Source organism: Pleurodeles waltl, unplaced genomic scaffold (genome assembly GCF_031143425.1).
Source record: "Pleurodeles waltl isolate 20211129_DDA unplaced genomic scaffold, aPleWal1.hap1.20221129 scaffold_91, whole genome shotgun sequence".
NCBI lineage: Eukaryota > Metazoa > Chordata > Amphibia > Caudata > Salamandridae > Pleurodeles > Pleurodeles waltl.
In genome coordinates this window covers 365,019-385,274 of record NW_027150403.1, presented here as the reverse complement: position 1 = coordinate 385,274, position 20,256 = coordinate 365,019, and the positions used below count along the sequence as shown (strand labels likewise).

At 48.4% G+C, this 20,256-nt stretch overlaps 5 non-coding genes across 5 annotated transcripts; all 5 read right to left on the bottom strand.

Annotated features, from left to right (window-relative positions):
- Window positions 1–3,326: 3,326 nt before the first annotated feature.
- Window positions 3,327–3,398, bottom strand: TRNAP-CGG (transfer RNA proline (anticodon CGG)). Its single transcript has one exon. It is a non-coding gene; the product is annotated as a tRNA-Pro (tRNA).
- Window positions 3,399–9,607: 6,209 nt separating this feature from the next.
- On the bottom strand, window positions 9,608–9,719 carry TRNAL-UAA (transfer RNA leucine (anticodon UAA)). Its single transcript has 2 exons — window positions 9,682–9,719; window positions 9,608–9,653 (listed from the first exon to the last, which is right to left on the bottom strand). It is a non-coding gene; the product is annotated as a tRNA-Leu (tRNA).
- A 750-nt stretch (window positions 9,720–10,469) lies between these two features.
- On the bottom strand, window positions 10,470–10,541 carry TRNAP-CGG (transfer RNA proline (anticodon CGG)). Its single transcript has one exon. It is a non-coding gene; the product is annotated as a tRNA-Pro (tRNA).
- Window positions 10,542–14,033: 3,492 nt separating this feature from the next.
- TRNAP-CGG (transfer RNA proline (anticodon CGG)) lies at window positions 14,034–14,105 on the bottom strand. Its single transcript has one exon. It is a non-coding gene; the product is annotated as a tRNA-Pro (tRNA).
- A 3,503-nt stretch (window positions 14,106–17,608) lies between these two features.
- Window positions 17,609–17,680, bottom strand: TRNAP-UGG (transfer RNA proline (anticodon UGG)). The gene has a single exon. It is a non-coding gene; the product is annotated as a tRNA-Pro (tRNA).
- Between the last annotated feature and the right edge of the window lie 2,576 nt (window positions 17,681–20,256).

Genomic DNA, 20,256 nt, shown 5'->3' with positions numbered 1-20,256 from the left:
TGGGCACAGAAGCGCTACGGCTCCCACCCTGCTCCGAGGGTTGGTGGCAGAGAGTGGGAGACTACATCCCAAAGCAAGAAACGCCACATGGTGCTCTCTTCTGCAGTATGACTAGAGTCATTTGCATGGTCGTCATCGAACATGACATAAAAAGCCTCTATCCTTTAGACATTTTGTCCCAGATTTACAAGAAAATGACTGAGCGCGACGCTGTGCCAAATTTGCAAGCCCCACGCTCCGTCATTTTTAAAATGCAGGGAAGCGCCGTATTTAGTAGAATACAGCGCACCCCTGTGCTTCCCCCTGCGCCAGCTCTAAATTAGCTGCTGAGCGCCAACGCAGCCGTTCTTGCACCATGGTACAAGGATGACTGCGTTGAGGGGGAAATTGTTTTTGTGCAGGAAGGGACACATTCCTGGCCAAAAGAAAAATCTTCAATGGTGATTTGCTCTTACTTCTATGTGTGCTGCAGAATGCAGCACACATAGAAAGAGAAAAAACGAGGAGAAATGAAAACATTTCTCCTCAGTGCGCCACTCTAACGATACCCCTGGGATGGCGTTGGATTTTGGCGCTGACGCAGATTTACGACAACTCCTAAATCTGGAGCAGCATCAAAATGCTATGGTGTTGCTGTGGCACACTCACAGCAACACCCATTGCACGCCCCTTCCAGGGAAAGCGCTGCGTGCTAAGGTGCCATATTTACAAGGTGGTGTTAAGCCACAAAAAGTGGCTGAACGCCATCTTGTAAATACCGCGCAGTGCATAGTGCCACCGGGGCGTCACTAAAAGTGATGCTCCGTTGGCGATTGGGCCTTGTAAGTCTGGCACCTTATTTGCTCAAGGTGTGTGTTCTTGGTGAGGGCAGGAAAGCTTTTTTCGCTCTCATACCTTCCTTCCTTGGCTGGCTTGAATGCGGTAGGCTCAGGCTTCAATGCAAAGGTCAAACAGTGAACAACTGACTGACGTAAGCTGGCGCAACTCCTCTTGGTGAGCTGTGACAGATGCCCCAGGAGCGTAGTACCTCACGATGGTGAGGGATAGACACAGTCTCTTTTATCTCAGCTTGCCTGTCAGCTGAGTCAGGAAATGCAAATACTGGGAAAAAGCCCAGCGACTTGCTGTGTTTGCTTGGCTTCGAACCAGGGACCTTTCACATGTGAGGTGCGCATGATAACCACTACACTACACAAACAGACACACTTGCCGGCTTGCTTCATGTGGCTTGCATTGTACTGGAACCACCACACTATGGAAACAGACACACCTGCTTGCTTTATGTGGCTCTGCATTGGACTGGGATGCAAGGACTGAGGGCCAATGTTCATGACGCTCAAAGCTGAGCCTTCCTTAACACGATCTCTTGCCTTGGAAGAAAGGAACTGGCATGACTTTCATTCCAAGAGGTGATTTCAGAACTGGACCCGAAATAACCATGGAGATGCACTGTGCATTTAATGTTCCTATGAGCACTGCTGCTCCAGCACAGAAAAGCAGTTGCAAAGAAATCTCGCATACCTTCATGATGCTGAACCGTCTCAACGCAGGTATAAAGCATGTATTGCATTGCAACATGACAACTTACAAGAGGGAAAAGCAGAAATACTCCTGTTTAAAACACAGACTGAACCTATAAAGGTAAGGGTTTGTCTGGGATTTGAACCAAGGTCCTCTCACACCCGAAGCGAGAATCATACCCCTATACCAACTAGACTGCTGCTGCAGAGGCATTTGAAACATCTTCTGAAGCGTCTTTCAGAAAAGCAGGGCCATTCGGAGGCTTTCTCTCTAAGCGTGCCATAGCAATTGATGTTTTCTGTCAAGGATTTTTTGTTTGTCTCTATCAAGGAAAGAGGTAGTCAAGATGCCCTGTGCCAGAGAGCTGAACTAGGGCACTGATGTGAAAAGCAGACCCTTTCTGGTAGTTGTAACCCTCTGCAAGTCCTGGACCCTTGCACCTTAGACTTCCAGACCAGAAGCACTGAAGGGCCTGCTAGCTCTTGAGCCAGAGAAGCATGCCTCTTGGATTCAAGCACACTTGCTCGCTCAGCGCTCGATGAGGCTCGATCAGGCGAGATTTATAGTAGTGGCTAATAGGCCTGAAACACTCACCTGGGAGACGCGGGTGGCTGATTTCCCGGAATGGCCCTTGATGGGGAAATCACCTCCTTTCCCCCACCTCATTTCAGAATTGTGTGCAAAAGGTGGCAGGAGAGACTCACTTCAAACGATAGAATCAACTGCTTAAGTAGAAACCAGCATGGTAGTTACTGTCATAAAGTGCAGCTCTAACAGAAGGTGTGCCTGAGATGCCCCTTCCAGTAATACACAGAATTTTGATTGAGGGCCCAGCCGATGGGTTGGTGGATTTCTCCTCACATGCCACAGCAGCTTCCAAAGATAGTGGTGTGAGGAGCTGGCTGTGCAAGCAGAGCAAGATTTAAGGGAAGCAAACACACCTGTTAGGTTTGGGATTTGAACCCACGCCTCCATGAAGAGACCAGAAGGCTCAGCTTCACTGAAGATCCAACTCTGTTAAGTCTGGCACCTTAGACCACTCGGCCATCCTGACAGCCAAAACATTGTGCAGGTCTGACTCTTCAGTCTGCACTTGTTGATGCTGCCGCTTGCAATGTTCCTATCAAAGTCACAGCTTTAAAGGCCCCACAATATAACATGGCCAAGAAAAAAAAAAAAACAGAACAAGAAACAAGGCACATACACGACCACCGAGGGATGCAGATAACTTTTTATCGTCCTGCAATAGTAAAGCACATTTTACACAGGTCACAAGTTTTTAAAGGTCATTTCTGTCTAAGTGTGCATTGAGAGAGACTGAGGTTTTAGTGAGCAAACACAAAAGCTACTGCTGCCCAGTGTCGAACCGGGGACCTTTTGCGTGTGAGGCAAATGTGATAACCACTACACTACAGAAACAAGCTTGCTGGCTTGACTGAAGGAGCACAGTTCCCCTCATATGTTTGCCCGATTTCCTCTATACTTGATCAGCAGTTGCTCAGAATGCGAGGGGTAGGTGTGAAAATTGCAGCGGTGTCAGCCAGCATGCATACACTCAGACGTCCTGAAAAGTCACAGCTGCGGGCAGAGACAGACAAATATCTGATGCCTAAATGCCAGGAACGCAAGCCTGTGAAATCATCACACAGGGCGCACTGAGAGCAAGCAGGAAGGAAGCCAAGGCATTGTAATCCATTTTTCTCCTGAGGCAAAAAATATGTTTTGCGCAACAATGCTTCGAGTGGAATGAGAAATGTTGAGGGGTTGTGTATTTTGAGCAGGATTTGATTGTTTTCCGCTAAAATGGGCTCGTCCGGGATTTGAACCCGGGACCTCTCGCACCCGAAGCGAGAATCATACCCCTAGACCAACGAGCCTGCGCACAGAAGCACTACGGCTCCCACCCTGCTCCGAGGGTTGGTGGCAGAGAGTGGGAGACTACATCCCAAAGCAAGAAACGCCACATGGTGCTCTCTTCTGCAGTATGACTAGAGTCATTTGCATGGTCGTCATCGAACATGACATAAAAAGCCTCTATCCTTTAGACATTTTGTCCCAGATGTACAAGAAAATGACTGAGCGCGACGCTGTGCCAAATTTGCAAGCCCCACGCTCCGTCATTTTCAAAATGCAGGGAAGCGCCGTATTTAGTAGAATACAGCGCACCCCTGTGCTTCCCCCTGCGCCAGCTCTAAATTAGCTGCTGAGCGCCAACGCAGCCGTTCTTGCACCATGGTACAAGGATGACTGCGTTGAGGGGGAAATTGTTTTTGTGCAGGAAGGGACACCTTCCTGGCCGAAAGAAAAATCTTCAATGGTGATTTGCTCTTACTTCTATGTGTGCTGCAGAATGCAGCACACATAGAAAGAGAAAAAACGAGGAGAAATGAAAACCTTTCTCCTCAGTGCACCACTCTAACGATACCCCTGGGATGGCGTTGGATTTTGGCGCTGACGCAGATTTACGACAACTCCTAAATCTGGAGCAGCATCAAAATGCTATGGTGTTGCTGTGGCACACTCACAGCAACACCCATTGCACGCCCCTTCCAGGGAAAGCGCTGAATGCTAAGGTGCCGTATTTACAAGGTGGTGTTAAGCCACAAAAAGTGGCTGAACGCCATCTTGTAAATACCGCGCAGTGCATAGTGCCACCGGGGCGTCACTAAAAGTGATGCTCCGTTGGCGATTGGGCCTTGTAAGTCTGGCACCTTATTTGCTCAAGGTGTGTGTTCTTGGTGAGGGCAGGAAAGCTATTTTCGCTCTCATACCTTCCTTCCTTGGCTGGCTTGAATGCAGTAGGCTCAGGCTTCAATGCAAAGGTCAAACAGTGAGCAACTGACTGACGTAAGCTGGCGCAACTCCTCTTGGTGAGCTGTGACAGATGCCCCAGGAGCGTAGTACCTCACGATGGTGAGGGATAGACACAGTCTCTTTTATCTCAGCTTGCCTGTCAGCTGAGTCAGGAAATGCAAATACTGGGAAAAAGCCCAGCGACTTGCTGTGTTTGCTTGGCTTCGAACCAGGGACCTTTCACATGTGAGGTGCGCATGATAACCACTACACTACACAAACAGACACACTTGCCGGCTTGCTTCATGTGGCTATGCATTGTACTGGAACCACCACACTATGGAAACAGACACACCTGCTTGCTTTATGTGGCTCTGCATTGGACTGGGATGCAAGGACTGAGGGCCAATGTTCATGACGCTCAAAGCTGAGCCTTCCGGAACACGATCTCTTGCCTTGGAAGAAAGGAACTGGCATCACTTTCATTCCAAGAGGTGATTTCAGAACTGGACCCGAAATTACCATGGAGATGCACTGTGCATTTAATGTTCCTATGAGCACTGCTGCTCCAGCACAGAAAAGCAGTTGCAAAGAAATCTCGCATACCTTCATGATGCTGAACCGTCTCAACGCAGGTATAAAGCATGTATTGCATTGCAACATGACAACTTACAAGAGTGAAAAGCAGAAATACTCCTGTTTAAAACACAGACTGAACCTATAAAGGTAAGGGTTTGTCTGGGATTTGAACCAAGGTCCTCTCACACCCGAAGCGAGAATCATACCCCTATACCAACTAGACTGCTGCTGCAGAGGCATTTGAAACATCTTCTGAAGCGTCTTTCAGAAAAGCAGGGCCATTCGGAGGCTTTCTCTCTAAGCGTGCCATAGCAATTGATGTTTTCTGTCAAGGATTTTTTGTTTGTCTCTATCAAGGAAAGAGGTAGTCAAGATGCCCTGTGCCAGAGAGCTGAACTAGGGCACTGATGTGAAAAGTAGACCCTTTCTGGTAGTTGTAACCCTCTGCAAGTCCTGGACCCTTGCACCTTACACTTCCAGACCAGAAGCACTGAAGGGCCTGCTAGCTCTTGAGCCAGAGAAGCATGCCTCTTGGATTCAAGCACACTTGCTCGCTCAGCGCTCGATGAGGCTCGATCAGGCGAGATTTATAGTAGTGGCTAATAGGCCTGAAACACTCACCTGGGAGACGCGGGTGGCTGATTTCCCGGAATGGCCCTTGATGGGGAAATCACCTCCTTTCCCCCGCCTCATTTCAGAATTGTGTGCAAGTCGCAAGACAGTGTTCAGGGGTTCATGGGTACTGCCTACTCCCAGCTGCCTCTCTGTCTTCTTCATGTAAATTGCAAGTCACGAGGAGGCACCATTGCCAATATGCTCCGCCCACCTAACCAAGAAACCCAGTTTGAGCTTGTCTGCCTGTGTTGTTGCAGGGGCAGTGTCTTCTTTGCCCAAAAGGTGGCAGGAGAGACTCACTTCAAACGATAGAATCAACTGCTTAAGTAGAAACCAGCATGGTAGTTACTGTCATAAAGTGCAGCTCTAACAGAAGGTGTGCCTGAGATGCCCCTTCCAGTAATACACAGAATTTTGATTGAGGGCCCAGCCGATGGGTTGGTGGATTTCTCCTCACATGCCACAGCAGCTTCCAAAGATAGTGGTGTGAGGAGCTGGCTGTGCAAGCAGAGCAAGATTTAAGGGAAGAAAACACACCTGTTAGGAGTGGGATTTGAACCCACGCCTCCATGAAGAAACCAGAAGGCTCAGCTTCACTGAAGATCAAGCTCTCTTGAGTCTGGCACCTTAGACCACTCGGCCATCCTGACAGCCAAAACATTATGCAGGTCTGACTCTTCAGTCTGCACTTGTTGATGCTGCCGCTTGCAATGTTCCTATCAAAGTCACAGCTTTAAAGGCCCCACAATATAACATGGCCAAGAAAAAAAAAAAAAACAGAACAAGAAACAAGGCACATGCACGACCACCGAGGGATGCAGATAACTTTTTATCGTCCTGCAATAGTAAAGCACATTTTACACAGGTCACAAGTTTTTAAAGGTCATTTCTGTCTAAGTGTGCATTGAGAGAGACTGAGGTTTTAGTGAGCAAACACAAAAGCTACTGCTGCCCAGTGTCGAACCGGGGACCTTTTGCGTGTGAGGCAAATGTGATAACCACTACACTACAGAAAGAAGCTTGCTGGCTTGACTGAAGGAGCACAGTTCCCCTCATATGTTTGCCCGATTTCCTCTATACTTGATCAGCAGTTGCTCAGAATGCGAGGGGTAAGTGTGAAAATTGCAGCGGTGTCAGCCAGCATGCATACACTCAGACGTCCTGAAAAGTCACAGCTGCGGGCAGAGACAGACAAATATCTGATGCCTAAATGCCAGGAACGCAAGCCTGTGAAATCATCACACAGGGCGCACTGAGAGCAAGCAGGAAGGAAGCCAAGGCATTGTAATCCATTTTTCTCCTGAGGCAAAAAATATGTTTTGCGCAACAATGCTTCGAGTGGAATGAGAAATGTTGAGGGGTTGTGTATTTTGAGCAGGATTTGATTGTTTTCCGCTAAAATGGGCTCGTCCGGGATTTGAACCCTCGGACCTCTCGCACCCAAAGCGAGAATCATACCCCTAGACCAACGTGCCTGGGCACAGAAGCGCTACGGCTCCCACCCTGCTCCGAGGGTTGGTGGCAGAAAGTGGGAGACTACATCCCAAAGCAAGAAACGCCACATGGTGCTCTCTTCTGCAGTATGACTAGAGTCATTTGCATGGTCGCCATCGAACATGACATAAAAAGCCTCTATCCTTTAGACATTTTGTCCCAGATTTACAAGAAAATGACTGAGCGCGACGCTGTGCCAAATTTGCAAGCCCCACGCTCCGTCATTTTCAAAATGCAGGGAAGCGCCGTATTTAGTAGAATACAGCGCACCCCTGTGCTTGCCCCTGCGCCAGCTCTAAATTAGCTGCTGAGCGCCAACGCAGCCGTTCTTGCACCATGGTACAAGGATGACTGCGTTGAGGGGGAAATGCTGGCCAAAAGAAAAATCTTCAATGGTGATTTGCTCTTACTTCTATGTGTGCTGCAGAATGCAGCACACATAGAAAGAGAAAAAACTAGGAGAAATGAAAACATTTCTCCTCAGTGCGCTACTCTAACGATACCCCTGGGATGGCGTTGGATTTTGGCGCTGACGCAGATTTACAACAACTCCTAAATCTGGAGCAGCATCAAAATGCTATGGTGTTGCTGTGGCACACTCACAGCAACACCCATTGCACTCCCCTTCCAGGGAAAGCGCTGCGTGCTAAGGTGCCGTATTTACAAGGCGGTGTTAAGCCACAAAAAGTGGCTGAACGCCATCTTGTAAATACCGCGCAGTGCATAGTGCCACTGGGGCGTCACTAAAAGTGATGCTCCGTTGGCGATTGGGCCTTGTAAGTCTGGCACCTTATTTGCTCAAGGTGTGTGTTCTTGGTGAGGGCAGGAAAGCTATTTTCGCTCTCATACCTTCCTTCCTTGGCTGGCTTGAATGCGGTAGGCTCAGGTTTCAATGCAAAGGTCAAACAGTGAGCAACTGACTGACGTAAGCTGGCGCAACTCCTCTTGGTGAGCTGTGACAGATGCCCCAGGAGCGTAGTACCTCACGATGGTGAGGGATAGTCACAGTCTCTTTTATCTCAGCTTGCCTGTCAGCTGAGTCAGGAAATGCAAATACTGTGAAAAAGCCCAGCGACTTGCTGTTTTTGCTTGGCTTCGAACCAGGGACCTTTCGCATGTGAGGTGCGCATGATAACCACTACACTACACAAACAGACACACTTGCCGGCTTGCTTCATGTGGCTATGCATTTTACTGGAACCACCACACTATGGAAACAGACACACCTGCTTGCTTTATGTGGCTCTGCATTGGACTGGGATGCAAGGACTGAGGGCCAATGTTCATGACGCTCAAATCTGAGCCTTCCGGAACACGATCTCTTTCCTTGGAAGAAAGGAACTGGCATCACTTTCATTCCAAGAGGTGATTTCAGAACTGGACCCGAAATTACCATGGAGAAGCACTGTGCATTTAATGTTCCTATGAGCACTGCTGCTCCAGCACAGAAAAGCAGTAGCAAAGAAATCTCGCATACCTTCATGATGCTGAACCGTCTCAACGCAGGTATAAAGCATGTATTGCATTGCAACATGACAACTTACAAGAGTGAAAAGCAGAAATACTCCTGTTTAAAACACAGACTGAACCTATAAAGGTAAGGGTTTGTCTGGGATTTGAACTAAGGTCCTCTCACACCCGAAGCAAGAATCATACCCCTATACCAACTAGACTGCTGCTGCAGAGGCATTTGAAACATCTTCTGAAGCGTCTTTCAGAAAAGCAGGGCCATTCGGAGGCTCTCTCTCTAAGCGTGCCATAGCAATTGATGTTTTCTGTCAAGGATTTTATGTTTGTCTCTAGCAAGGAAAGAGGTAGTCAAGATGCCCTGTGCCAGTGAGCTGAACTAGGGCACTGATGTGAAAAGCAGACCCTTTCTGGTAGTTGTAACCCTCTGCAAGTCCTGGACCCTTGCACCATTAGACTTCCAGACCAGAAGCACTGAAGGGCCTGCTAGCTCTTGAGCCAGAGAAGCATGCCTCTTGGATTCATGCACACTTGCTCGCTCAGCGCTCGATCAGGCTTGATCAGGCGAGATTTATAGTAGTGGCTCATAGGCCTGAAATACTCACCTGGGAGACGCGGGGTGGCTGATTTCCCGGAATGGCCCTTGATGGGGAAATCACCTCCTTTCCCCCGCCTCATTTCAGAATTGTGTGCAAGTCGCAAGACAGTGTTCAGGGGTTCATGGGTACTGCCTACTCCCAGCTGCCTCTCTGTCTTCTTCATGTAAATTGCAAGTCACGAGGAGGCACCATTGCCAATATGCTCCGCCCACCTAACCAAGAAACCCAGTTTGAGCTTGTCTGCCTGTGTTGTTGCAGGGGCAGTGTCTTCTTTGCCCAAAAGGTGGCAGGAGAGACTCACTTCAAACAATAGAATCAACTGCTTAAGTAGAAACCAGCATGGTAGTTACTGTCATAAAGTGCAGCTCTAACAGAAGGTGTGCCTGAGATGCCCCTTCCAGTAATACACAGAATTTTGATTGAGGGCCCAGCCGATGGGTTGGTGGATTTCTCCTCACATGCCACAGCAGCTTCCAAAGATAGTGGTGTGAGGAGCTGGCTGTGCAAGCAGAGCAAGATTTAAGGGAAGCAAACACACCTGTTAGGAGTGGGATTTGAACCCACGCCTCCATGAAGAGACCAGAAGGCTCAGCTTCACTGAAGATCCAACTCTCTTAAGTCTGGCACCTTAGACCACTCGGCCATCCTGACAGCCAAAACATTGTGCAGGTCTGACTCTTCAGTCTGCACTTGTTGATGCTGCCGCTTGCAATGTTCCTATCAAAGTCACAGCTTTAAAGGCCCCACAATATAACATGGCCAAGAAAAAAAAAAAACAGAACAAGAAACAAGGCACATGCACGACCACCGAGGGATGCAGATAACTTTTTATCGTCCTGCAATAGTAAAGCACATTTTACACAGGTCACAAGTTTTTAAAGGTCATTTTTGTCTAAGTGTGCATTGAGAGAGACTGAGGTTTTAGTGAGCAAACACAAAAGCTACTGCTGCCCAGTGTCGAACCGGGGACCTTTTGCGTGTGAGGCAAATGTGATAACCACTACACTACAGAAACAAGCTTGCTGGCTTGACTGAAGGAGCACAGTTCCCCTCATATGTTTGCCCGATTTCCTCTATACTTGATCAGCAGTTGCTCAGAATGCGAGGGGTAAGTGTGAAAATTGCAGCGGTGTCAGCCAGCATGCATACACTCAGACGTCCTGAAAAGTCACAGCTGCGGGCAGAGACAGACAAATATCTGATGCCTAAATGCCAGGAACGCAAGCCTGTGAAATCATCACACAGGGCGCACTGAGAGCAAGCAGGAAGGAAGCCAAGGCATTGTAATCCATTTTTCGCCTGAGGCAAAATATATGTTTTGCGCAACAATGCTTCGAGTGGAATGAGAAATGTTGAGGGGTTGTGTATTTTGAGCAGGATTTGATTGTTTTCCGCTAAAATGGGCTCGTCCGGGATTTGAACCCGGGACCTCTCGCACCCGAAGCGAGAATCATACCCCTAGACCAACGAGCCTGGGCACAGAAGCACTACGGCTCCCACCCTGCTCCGAGGGTTGGTGGCAGAGAGTGGGAGACTACATCCCAAAGCAAGAAACGCCACATGGTGCTCTCTTCTGCAGTATGACTAGAGTCATTTGCATGGTCGTCATCGAACATGACATAAAAAGCCTCTATCCTTTAGACATTTTGTCCCAGATGTACAAGAAAATGACTGAGCGCGACGCTGTGCCAAATTTGCAAGCCCCACGCTCCGTCATTTTCAAAATGCAGGGAAGCGCCGTATTTAGTAGAATACAGCGCACCCCTGTGCTTCCCCCTGCGCCAGCTCTAAATTAGCTGCTGAGCGCCAACGCAGCCGTTCTTGCACCATGGTACAAGGATGACTGCGTTGAGGGGGAAATTGTTTTTGTGCAGGAAGGGACACCTTCCTGGCCAAAAGAAAAATCTTCAATGGTGATTTGCTCTTACTTCTATGTATGCTGCAGAATGCAGCACACATAGAAAGAGAAAAAACGAGGAGAAATGAAAACCTTTCTCCTCAGTGCGCCACTCTAACGATACCCCTGGGATGGCGTTGGATTTTGGCGCTGACGCAGATTTACGACAACTCCTAAATCTGGAGCAGCATCAAAATGCTATGGTGTTGCTGTGGCACACTCACAGCAACACCCATTGCACGCCCCTTCCAGGGAAAGCGCTGAATGCTAAGGTGCCGTATTTACAAGGTGGTGTTAAGCCACAAAAAGTGGCTGAACGCCATCTTGTAAATACCGCGCAGTGCATAGTGCCACCGGGGCGTCACTAAAAGTGATGCTCCGTTGGCGATTGGGCCTTGTAAGTCTGGCACCTTATTTGCTCAAGGTGTGTGTTCTTGGTGAGGGCAGGAAAGCTTTTTTCACTCTCATACCTTCCTTCCTTGGCTGGCTTGAATGCAGTAGGCTCAGGCTTCAATGCAAAGGTCAAACAGTGAGCAACTGACTGACGTAAGCTGGCGCAACTCCTCTTGGTGAGCTGTGACAGATGCCCCAGGAGCGTAGTACCTCACGATGGTGAGGCATAGACACAGTCTCTTTTATCTCAGCTTGCCTGTCAGCTGAGTCAGGAAATGCAAATACTGGGAAAAAGCCCAGCGACTTGCTGTTTTTGCTTGGCTTCGAACCAGGGACCTTTCGCATGTGAGGTGCACATGATAACCACTACACTACACAAACAGACACACTTGCCGGCTTGCTTCATGTGGCTATGCATTGTACTGGAACCACCACACTATGGAAACATACACACCTGCTTGCTTTATGTGGCTCTGCATTGGACTGGAATGCAAGGACTGAGGGCCAATGTTCATGACGCTCAAAGCTGAGCCTTCCGGAACACGATCTCTTGCCTTGGAAGAAAGGAACTGGCATCACTTTCATTCCAAGAGGTGATTTCAGAACTGGACCCGAAATTACCATGGAGAAGCACTGTGCATTTAATGTTCCTATGAGCACTGCTGCTCCAGCACAGAAAAGCAGTTGCAAAGAAATCTTGCATACCTTCATGATGCTGAACCGTCTCAACGCAGGTATAAAGCATGTATTGCATTGCAACATGACAACTTACAAGAGTGAAAAGCAGAAATACTCCTGTTTAAAACACAGACTGAACCTATAAAGGTAAGGGTTTGTCTGGGATTTGAACCAAGGTCCTCTCACACCCGAAGCGAGAATCATACCCCTATACCAACTAGACTGCTGCTGCAGAGGCATTTGAAACATCTTCTGAAGCGTCTTTCAGAAAAGCAGGGCCATTCGGAGGCTCTCTCTCTAAGCGTGCCATAGCAATTGATGTTTTCTGTCAAGGATTTTTTGTTTGTCTCTAGCAAGGAAAGAGGTAGTCAAGATGCCCTGTGCCAGTGAGCTGAACTAGGGCACTGATGTGAAAAGCAGACCCTTTCTGGTAGTTGTAACCCTCTGCAAGTCCTGGACCCTTGCACCTTAGACTGCCAGACCAGAAGCACTGAAGGGCCTGCTAGTTCTTGAGCCAGAGAAGCATGCCTCTTGGATTCAAGCACACTTGTTCGCTCAGGCGAGATTTATAGTAGTGGCTCATAGGCCTGAAACACTCACCTGGGAGACGCGGGGTGGCTGATTTCCCGGAATGGCCCTTGATGGGGAAATCACCTCCTTTCCCCCGCCTCATTTCAGAATTGTGTGCTAGTCGCAAGACAGTGTTCAGGGGTTCATGGGTACTGCCTACTCCCAGCTGCCTCTCTGTCTTCTTCATGTAAATTGCAAGTCACGAGGAGGCACCATTGCCAATATGCTCCGCCCACCTAACCAAGAAACCCAGTTTGAGCTTGTCTGCCTGTGTTGTTGCAGGGGCAGTGTCTTCTTTGCCCAAAAGGTGGCAGGAGAGACTCACTTCAAACAATAGAATCAACTGCTTAAGTAGAAACCAGCATGGTAGTTACTGTCATAAAGTGCAGCTCTAACAGAAGGTGTGCCTGAGATGCCCCTTCCAGTAATACACAGAATTTTGATTGAGGGCCCAGCCGATGGGTTGGTGGATTTCTCCTCACATGCCACAGCAGCTTCCAAAGATAGTGGTGTGAGGAGCTGGCTGTGCAAGCAGAGCAAGATTTAAGGGAAGAAAACACACCTGTTAGGAGTGGGATTTGAACCCACGCCTCCATGAAGAAACCAGAAGGCTCAGCTTCACTGAAGATCAAGCTCTCTTGAGTCTGGCACCTTAGACCACTCGGCCATCCTGACAGCCAAAACATTATGCAGGTGTGACTCTTCAGTCTGCACTTGTTGATGATGCCGCTTGCAATGTTCCTATCAAAGTCACAGCTTTAAAGGCCCCACAATATAACATGGCCAAGAAAAAAAAAAAAAACAGAACAAGAAACAAGGCACATGCACGACCACCGAGGGATGCAGATAACTTTTTATCGTCCTGCAATAGTAATGCACATTTTACACAGGTCACAAGTTTTTAAAGGTCATTTCTGTCTAAGTGTGCATTGAGAGAGACTGAGGTTTTAGTGAGCAAACACAAAAGCTACTGCTGCCCAGTGTCGAACCGGGGACCTTTTGCGTGTGAGGCAAATGTGATAACCACTACACTACAGAAACAAGCTTGGTGGCTTGACTGAAGGAGCACAGTTCCCCTCATATGTTTGCCCAATTTCCTCTATACTTGATCAGCAGTTGCTCAGAATGCGAGGGGTAAGTGTGAAAATTGCAGCGGTGTCAGCCAGCATGCATACACTCAGACGTCCTGAAAAGTCACAGCTGCGGGCAGAGACAGACAAATATCTGATGCCTAAATGCCAGGAACGCAAGCCTGTGAAATCATCACACAGGGCGCACTGAGAGCAAGCAGGAAGGAAGCCAAGGCATTGTAATCCATTTTTCGCCTGAGGCAAAAAATATGTTTTGCGCAACAATGCTTCGAGTGGAATGAGAAATGTTGAGGGGTTGTGTATTTTGAGCAGGATTTGATTGTTTTCCGCTAAAATGGGCTCGTCCGGGATTTGAACCCGGGACCTCTCGCACCCGAAGTGAGAATCATACCCCTAGACCAACGAGCCTGGGCACAGAAGCACTACGGCTCCCACCCTGCTCCGAGGGTTGGTGGCAGAGAGTGGGAGACTACATCCCAAGGCAAGAAACGCCACATGGTGCTCTCTTCTGCAGTGTGACTAGAGTCATTTGCATGGTCGCCATCGAACATGACATAAAAAGCCTCTATCCTTTAGACATTTTGTCCCAGATTTACAAGAAAATGACTGAGCGCGACGCTGTGCCAAATTTGCAAGCCCCACGCTCCGTCATTTTCAAAATGCAGGGAAGCGCCGTATTTAGTAGAATACAGCGCACCCCTGTGCTTCCCCCTGCGCCAGCTCTAAATTAGCTGCTGAGCGCCAACGCAGCCGTTCTTGCACCATGGTACAAGGATGACTGCGTTGAGGAAGAAATTGTTTTTGTGCAGGAAGGGACACCTTCCTGGCCAAAAGAAAAATCTTCAATGGTGATTTGCTCTTACTTCTATGTGTGCTGCAGAATGCAGCACACATAGAAAGAGAAAAAACGAGGAGAAATGAAAACATTTCTCCTCAGTGCGCCACTCTAATGATACCCCTGGGATGGCGTTGGATTTTGGCGCTGACGCAGATTTACGACAACTCCTAAATCTGGAGCAGCATCAAAATGCTATGGTGTTGCTGTGGCACACTCACAGCAACACCCATTGCACGCCCCTTCCAGGGAAAGCGCTGCGTGCTAAGGTGCCGTATTTACAAGGTGGTGTTAAGCCACAAAAAGTGGCTGAACGCCATCTTGTAAATACCGCACAGTGCATAGTGCCACCGGGGCGTCACTAAAAGTGATGCTCCGTTGGCGATTGGGCCTTGTAAGTCTGGCACCTTATTTGCTCAAGGTGTGTGTTCTTGGTGAGGGAAGGAAAGCTTTTTTCGCTCTTATACCTTCCTTCCTTGGCTGGCTTGAATGCGGTAGGTTCAGGCTTCAATGCAAAGGTCAAACAGTGAGCAACTGACTGACATAAACTGGCGCAACTCCTCTTGGTGAGCTGTGACAGATGCCCCAGGAGCGTAGTACCTCACGATGGTGAGGGATAGACACAGTCTCTTTTATCTCAGCTTGCCTGTCAGCTGAGTCAGGAAATGCAAATACTGGGAAAAAGCCCAGCGACTTGCTGTTTTTGCTTGGCTTTGAACCAGGGACCTTTCGTATGTGAGGTGCGCATGATAACCACTACACTACACAAACAGACACACTTGCCGGCTTGCTTCATGTGGCTATGCATTGTACTGGAACCACCACAATATGGAAACAGACATACCTGCTTGCTTTATGTGGCTCTGCATTGGACTGGGATGCAAGGACTGAGGGCCAATGTTCATGACGCTCAAAGCTGAGCCTTCCGGAACACGATCTCTTGCCTTGGAAGAAAGGAACTGGCATCACTTTCATTCCAAGAGGTGATTTCAGAACTGGACCCGAAATTACCATGGAGAAGCACTGTGCATTTAATGTTCCTATGAGCACTGCTGCTCCAGCACAGAAAAGCAGTTGCAAAGAAATCTCGCATACCTTCATGATGCTGAACCGTCTCAACGCAGGTATAAAGCATGTATTGCATTGCAACATGACAACTTACAAGAGTGAAAAGCAGAAATACTCCAGTTTAAAACACAGACTGAACCTATAAAGGTAAGGGTTTGTCTGGGATTTGAACCAAGGTCCTCTCACACCCAAAGCGAGAATCATACCCCTATACCAACTAGACTGCTGCTGCCGAGGCATTTGAAACATCTTCTGAAGCGTCTTTCAGAAAAGCAGGGCCATTCGGAGGCTCTCTCTCTAAGCGTGCCATAGCAATTGATGTTTTCTGTCAAGGATTTTTTGTTTGTCTCTAGCAAGGAAAGAGGTAGTCAAGATGCCCTGTGCCAGTGAGCTGAACTAGGGCACTGATGTGAAAAGCAGACCCTTTCTGGTAGTTGTAACCCTCTGCAAGTCCTGGATCCTTGCACCTTAGACTTCCAGACCAGAAGCACTGAAGGGCCTGCTAGCTCTTGAGCCAGAGAAGCATGCCTCTTGGATTCAAGCACACTTGCTCGATCAGGCTCGATCAGGCGAGATTTATAGTAGTGGCTCATAGGCCTGAAACACTCACCTGGAAGACGCGGGGTGGCTGATTTCCCGGAATGGCCCTTGATGGGGAAATCACCTCCTTTCCCCCGCCTCATTTCAGAATTGTGTGCAAGTCGCAAGACAGTGTTCAGGGGTTCATGGGTACTGCCTACTCCCAGCTGCCTCTCTGTCTTCTTCATGTAAATTGCAAGTCACGAGGAGGCACCATTGCCAATATGCTCCGCCCACCTAACCAAGAAACCCAGTTTGAGCTTGTCTGCCTGTGTTGTTGCAGGGGCAGTGTCTTCTTTGCCCAAAAGGTGGCAGGAGAGACTCACTTCAAACGATAGAATCAACTGCTTAAGTAGAAACCAGCATGGTAGTTACTGTCATAAAGTGCAGCTCTAACAGAAGGTGTGCCTGAGATGCCCCTTCCAGTAATACACAGAATTTTGATTGAGGGCCCAGCCGATGGGTTGGTGGATTTCTCCTCACATGCCACAGCAGCTTCCAAAGATAGTGGTGTGAGGAGCTGGCTGTGCAAGCAGAGCAAGATTTAAGGGAAGAAAACACACCTGTTAGGAGTGGGATTTGAACCCACGCCTCCATGAAGAAACCAGAAAGCTCAGTTTCACTGAAGATCAAGCTCTCTTGAGTCTGGCACCTTAGACCACTCGGCCATCCTGACAGCCAAAACATTATGCAGGTCTGACTCTTCAGTCTGCACTTGTTGATGCTGCCACTTGCAATGTTCCTATCAAAGTCACAGCTTTAAAGGCCCCACAATATAACATGGCCAAGAAAAAAAAAGAAAAACAGAACAAGAAACAAGGCACATGCACGACCACCGAGGGATGCAGATAACTTTTTATCGTCCTGCAATAGTAAAGCACATTTTACACAGGTCACAAGTTTTTAAAGGTCATTTCTGTCTAAGTGTGCATTGAGAGAGACTGAGGTTTTAGTGAGCAAACACAAAAGCTACTGCTGCCCAGTGTCGAACCAGGGACCTTTTGCGTGTGAAGCAAATGTGATAACCACTACACTACAGAAACAAGCTTGCTGGCTTGACTGAAGGAGCACAGTTCCCCTCATATGTTTGCCCGATTTCCTCTATACTTGATCAGCAGTTGCTCAGAATGCGAGGGGTAAGTGTGAAAATTGCAGCGGTGTCAGCCAGCATGCATACACTCAGACGTCCTGAAAAGTCACAGCTGCGTGCAGAGACAGACAAATATCTGATGCCTAAATGCCAGGAACGCAAGCCTGTGAAATCATCACACAGGGCGCACTGAGAGCAAGCAGGAAGGAAGCCAAGGCATTGTAATCCATTTTTCGCCTGAGGCAAAAAATATGTTTTGCGCAACAATGCTTCGAGTAGAATGAGAAATGTTGAGGGGTTGTGTATTTTGAGCAGGATTTGATTGTTTTCCGCTAAAATGGACTCGTCCGGGATTTGAACCCGGGACCTCTCGCACCCAAAGCGAGAATCATACCCCTAGACCAACGAGCCTGGGCACAGAAGCGCTACGGCTCCCACCCTGCTCCGAGGGTTGGTGGCAGAGGGTGGGAGACTACATCCCAAAGCAAGAAACGCCACATGGTGCTCTCTTCTGCAGTATGACTAGAGTCATTTGCATGGTCGTCATCGAACATGACATAAAATGCCTCTATCCTTTAGACATTTTGTCCCAGATTTACAAGAAAATTACTGAACGCGACGCTGTGCCAAATTTGCAAGCCCCACGCTCCGTCATTTTCAAAATGCAGGGAAGCGCCGTATTTAGTAGAATACAGCGCACCCCTGTGCTTCCCCCTGCGCCAGCTCTAAATTAGCTCCTGAGCGCCAACGCAGCCGTTCTTGCACCATGGTACAAGGATGACTGCGTTGAGGGGGAAATTGTTTTTGTGCAGGAAGGGACACCTTCCTTTCCAAAAGAAAAATCTTCAATGGTGATTTGCTCTTACTTCTATGTGTGCTGCAGAATGCAGCACACATAGAAAGAGACAAAACGAGGAGAAATTAAAACATTTCTCCTCAGTGCGCCACTCTAACGATACCCCTGGGATGGCGTTGGATTTTGGTGCTGACGCAGATTTACGACAACTCCTAAATCTGGAGCAGCATCAAAATGCTATGGTGTTGCTGTGGCACACTCACAGCAACACCCATTGCACGCCCCTTCCAGGGAATGCGCTGCGTGCTAAGGTGCCGTATTTACAAGGTGGTGTTAAGCCACAAAAAGTGGCTGAACGCCATCTTGTAAATACCGCGCAGTGCATAGTGCCACCGGGGCGTAACTAAAAGTGATGCTCCATTGGCGATTGGGCCTTGCAAGTCTGGCACCTTATTTGCTCAAGGTGTGTGTTCTTGGTGAGGGCAGGAAAGCTATTTTCGCTCTCATACCTTCCTTCCTTGGCTGGCTTGAATGCGGTAGGCTCAGGCTTCAATGCAAAGGTCAAACAGTGAGCAACTGACTGCCGTAAGCTGGCGCAACTCCTCTTGGTGAGCTGTGACAGATGCCCCAGGAGCGTAGTACCTCACGATGGTGAGGGATAGACACAGTCTCTTTTATCTCAGCTTGCCTGTCAGCTGAGTCGGGAAATGCAAATACTGGGAAAAAGCCCAGCGACTTCCTGTTTTTGCTTGGCTTCGAACCAGGGACCTTTCGCATGTGAGGTGCGCATGATAACCACTACACTACATAAACAGACACACTTGCCATCTTGCTTCATGTGGCTATGCATTGTACTGGAACCACCACACTATGGAAACAGACACACCTGCTTGCTTTATGTGGCTCTGCATTGGACTGGGATGCAAGGACTGAGGGCCAATGTTCATGACGCTCAAAGCTGAGCCTTCCGGAACACGATCTCTTGCCTTGGAAGAAAGGAACTGGCATCACTTTCATTTCAAGAGGTGATTTCAGAACTGGACCCGAAATTACCATGGAGAAGCACTGTGCATTTAATGTTCCTATGAGCACTGCTGCTCCAGCACAGAAAAGCAGTTGCAAAGAAATCTTGCATACCTTCATGATGCTGAACCGTCTCAACGCAGGTATAAAGCATGTATTGCATTGCAACATGACAACTTACAAGAGTGAAAAGCAGAAATACTCCAGTTTAAAACACAGACTGAACCTATAAAGGTAAGGGTTTGTCTGGGATTTGAACCAAGGTCCTCTCACACCCAAAGCGAGAATCATACCCCTATACCAACTAGACTGCTGCTGCGGAGGCATTTGAAACATCTTCTGAAGCGTCTTTCAGAAAAGCAGGGCCATTCGGAGGCTCTCTCTCTAAGCGTGCCATAGCAATTGATGTTTTCTGTCAAGGATTTTTTGTTTGTCTCTAGCAAGGAAAGAGGTAGTCAAGATGCCCTGTGCCAGTGAGCTGAACTAGGGCACTGATGTGAAAAGCAGACCCTTTCTGGTAGTTGTAACCCTCTGCAAGTCCTGGATCCTTGCACCTTAGACTTCCAGACCAGAAGCACTGAAGGGCCTGCTAGCTCTTGAGCCAGAGAAGCATGCCTCTTGGATTCAAGCACACTTGCTCGATCAGGCTCGATCAGGCGAGATTTATAGTAGTGGCTCATAGGCCTGAAACACTCACCTGGAAGACGCGGGGTGGCTGATTTCCCGGAATGGCCCTTGATGGGGAAATCACCTCCTTTCCCCCGCCTCATTTCAGAATTGTGTGCAAGTCGCAAGACAGTGTTCAGGGGTTCATGGGTACTGCCTACTCCCAGCTGCCTCTCTGTCTTCTTCATGTAAATTGCAAGTCACGAGGAGGCACCATTGCCAATATGCTCCGCCCACCTAACCAAGAAACCCAGTTTGAGCTTGTCTGCCTGTGTTGTTGCAGGGGCAGTGTCTTCTTTGCCCAAAAGGTGGCAGGAGAGACTCACTTCAAACGATAGAATCAACTGCTTAAGTAGAAACCAGCATGGTAGTTACTGTCATAAAGTGCAGCTCTAACAGAAGGTGTGCCTGAGATGCCCCTTCCAGTAATACACAGAATTTTGATTGAGGGCCCAGCCGATGGGTTGGTGGATTTCTCCTCACATGCCACAGCAGCTTCCAA